The sequence below is a fragment of the Ceratotherium simum genome, chromosome 7 (genome assembly GCF_057802395.1).
Source record: "Ceratotherium simum simum isolate JZ-2026a chromosome 7, ASM5780239v1, whole genome shotgun sequence".
Taxonomy (NCBI): Eukaryota; Metazoa; Chordata; class Mammalia; order Perissodactyla; family Rhinocerotidae; genus Ceratotherium; species Ceratotherium simum.
Window position 1 is genome coordinate 26323655 of NC_141906.1, and position 3357 is coordinate 26327011.

The 3357-nt window shown below is 35.3% G+C and overlaps 1 pseudogene; it reads left to right on the plus strand.

Annotated features, from left to right (window-relative positions):
• Positions 1-2051: 2051 nt before the first annotated feature.
• On the plus strand, positions 2052-3053 carry LOC101404731 (olfactory receptor 52A5-like; annotated as a pseudogene).
• The last annotated feature ends 304 nt before the right edge of the window (positions 3054-3357 follow it).

The window sequence follows — 3357 nt, forward strand, 5'->3', positions numbered from 1 at the left end:
AGGCACAAATAGATAATAATCTCTATTGTATTTTTATACAATCCACCTTGATTTAGTTACATATTGATATGTGTCTCATAATTTTTACTGAATTATAATTATAAAATCTCAGAGGACACAAATTTATTTTTGTTCTTTCTGAGCCAACATGCCATGAAGTTTCATCCAAGCAGATTATCTATAACAACAAGTCTTGGTTTTTCATTACTGGTATAGGGTAATGATGGCAACATCATAAGCTAAGGAAAATAAAATAATCTAAATGTTTAAAAATCTTAAGAAATTGAATGACATATTGTGTATTTAATCAATGGTACATGCTACTTTTTGAATTCCAAGCACTCTGCACAGCGTAGGTGCTTCACAAATATAGGTAAATAAATTTAACTTGGTTACCCAATTGCTTCTTGGAATATAGTGGATACTTAATTAATGTATATTAAATAAAATCATTAAGCAATAGACTTCCAATTTGGGTATAATCTGATGTGAGGAAGATCTAGGTTAACATATCGTGTATTTCCTAGAAGAAAGAGTTCCTGAACAAGGGGTCTCAGAAAGGAAGGCCTCCTCAGAGTTTTCCAAGTCTTAAGAAAAGAAGCAATAAATCCTCCTGCAATTGACCTGACCAGGTTATAGGTCTCCTTTCATATCCCAGGCAGACATAGTCTAAATTTTTTGAGGAAAAATCTTGAAGGATGACGGATAGCACATGACTGTGAAATTTCTTATTCCCAATCTGTTGTTTTAGGTCTTCTTCACTGTTTTTATCTGTTTTATACTTTGTTTAAATGGTTTCAGAAAATGATCATTGTAGATTATAAAAGAAAATAGTTATAATTTGTAAATTAACATTTTTCATACAGTGGGGTGGAAATATTTCCTTGAAGAAAAGTTAAATACAGGTTGTAGGGAATAATTAGCAAGGAAAATCCCCAAGGGCTTCGGAAAATGATAAGATAAAGCCACTCATAGGAGGCCCTGGAAGCGTATAGTGTTTTGTGTTGAAGCAACCAGTGAAGGACAGGACCATGAAAAGGATGGATCCAGTCCTATGAAAAACATTGCAGGGAAGAAAATTTTCACCTCTACAGAAATTGTATTTTGAGGGAATAGAAGATACATAGGCTATAAACAAAGAAAACATTATATTTCTTAGAGAATTCTGTGTTATTATGAATAGTGAAGAATAAATAACAAGTCAGGATTAGGAACATAATAATGGTTAATGATGGTGAGAAAGAAGAGCAGAGGACATAGACTGGTGCTTGAAATTAATTATGAGAGACATGCAAATAACAGGGCACATGAGAACAAATTCCTTTCAGAACTGCGAAGGAAACACCCATGGATTCAAAAATAATGGATTCATTTTATCAGACAATAAGTTGGAAAAGGTGCCAGATGTATGGTTGGGTTTGGGGAAGACAGAACAAGTTTGAAAAATTATGTTGAAAATGTTCTTCCAGTCTATGAGAGAAGGACCAGATTATGAGGAGACTAACTTGAGAAACAAGTTAGTGAACTGCAAAACTGAAAAATATTCTGGTCAAACTTGTCTTCTGCTTATGATCAAGCAGAATGATCTCCGACTACTCTGGATCCTATAAGTCTAGCCTAGGTGGATTCTAGTTCTTAAGATATGTTTACTATGTGTTAGATGATTTTTTCCCCCAATTCCAACAGGCAGGTCACAAAAAAGCACAGATGATGATTAAAAGCAAACACAAATTAAAGGGGATCTATTTGATCCAGTAATCACAGACCAGAAAGAAGTCATCCAATCCATTTAATTCTACTCATGGAAAATGATTAAGGTGTATAGAAACATAGAGCCTGATAGTTGATATCTCAATGACTTTGGAAATGGGATAGAAAGTTAGAGAGGAGGAGTTGGGCTAGAAAAGATAAAATGGTATACTCCTAATCTAACTAAAGTATATTTTTCTAAAATTATTTTTAATTTTCTCTTATTTTTAATTCATGAAGTTGTGACAGGGAATAGAAGATGACACAAGATCATCACTCCCTGATTCTACTGACCAATCACTATGCTCATATTCAATGGCTTGGTCTTCATGCCCTCTGTACTAACACTCATCAGGATTCCTGGCCTGGAGTCAGCACAGTGTTGGATTGGGATTCCATTCTGTGTCATGTACCTCACTGCTGTGATTGGGAAATCTCTAATTTTAGTTATAATCAAATATGAAAACAGCCTCCACTAACCCATGTATATGGTTTTGACCTTGTTGGGGGCACAGACATTGCACTTAGCTCCTGTATTCTTCCAAAAATGTTAGGTATCTTCCGGTTTTATTTGTCAGAGATTTCTTTTGAAGCCTGCCTTCTACAAATGTGGCTCTTTACTGGTTCCAGGCAATTGAATCAGGTGTCCTACTCGCAATGGCCCTAGATTACTATGTAGCTATCTGTGACCCCTTGAAACATGCCACTATCTTCTCCCAACAACTCTTGATGCACATTGGAGTTGGGGTGACAATCAGAGCTGCCATTCTTGTAGCACCGTCCCTTATCAAATGCTTCTCAAATGTCCTCTTAAACTATACCAAACTACAATCATCTCCCACTCTTATTGTGAGCACATGGCCATTGCGAGGATGGCTGCTGAAGATACCTGGATCAACAAGATATATGATCTATTTGTTACGTATACTACCTTAGGGTTTGACATAATCTTTTTCACCTTGTCCTATGTTCAAATCCTTATCAATGTCTTTCAACTGTCCCAAAAGGAGTCACAATTCAAGGCCTTTAATACAAGCATTGTCCACATTTGTGTCTGCTACCATTCCACTCCTTGCTACCTCTCTTTCTTCACACATTGGTTTGGTAGGCACAGACCATCATAAATTCATATCCTCCTCTCAAAGCTTTACTTGTTAGTCCCACCTTTTCTCAACCCTATTGTCTATGGCGTGAAGACCAAACAAATTCATGACAATGTTCTGAAAACTTTTTTCCAAAAACCATCTCAATCATTAGTGACTCCATCTACAGAGATTTTACATTGCTTCAAAGTAGCAACTTGAATATGGCAAAGTTATATCTTCTACATATATCTACATATAAAAAAAATTTAAATATCAGATACTCATAATGAAGGAGATATCTAAGAAATCATCAAAATATTTAAGAATTTTGGTTTGCTACTCGTACAAAGAACAAAACATTCTTATGCTGAGATTTCAAATTATCACTATTATTACATTTTCGATCTGTCCATTTAAACCTAGAGCTTGCTTTCTGGCAACTTTTGGACCTACATAGAAACAAAATTGCAGAAAACAACACTTGATTCCAGGTAACTTCCATGGACCATGTAACACTTCAATA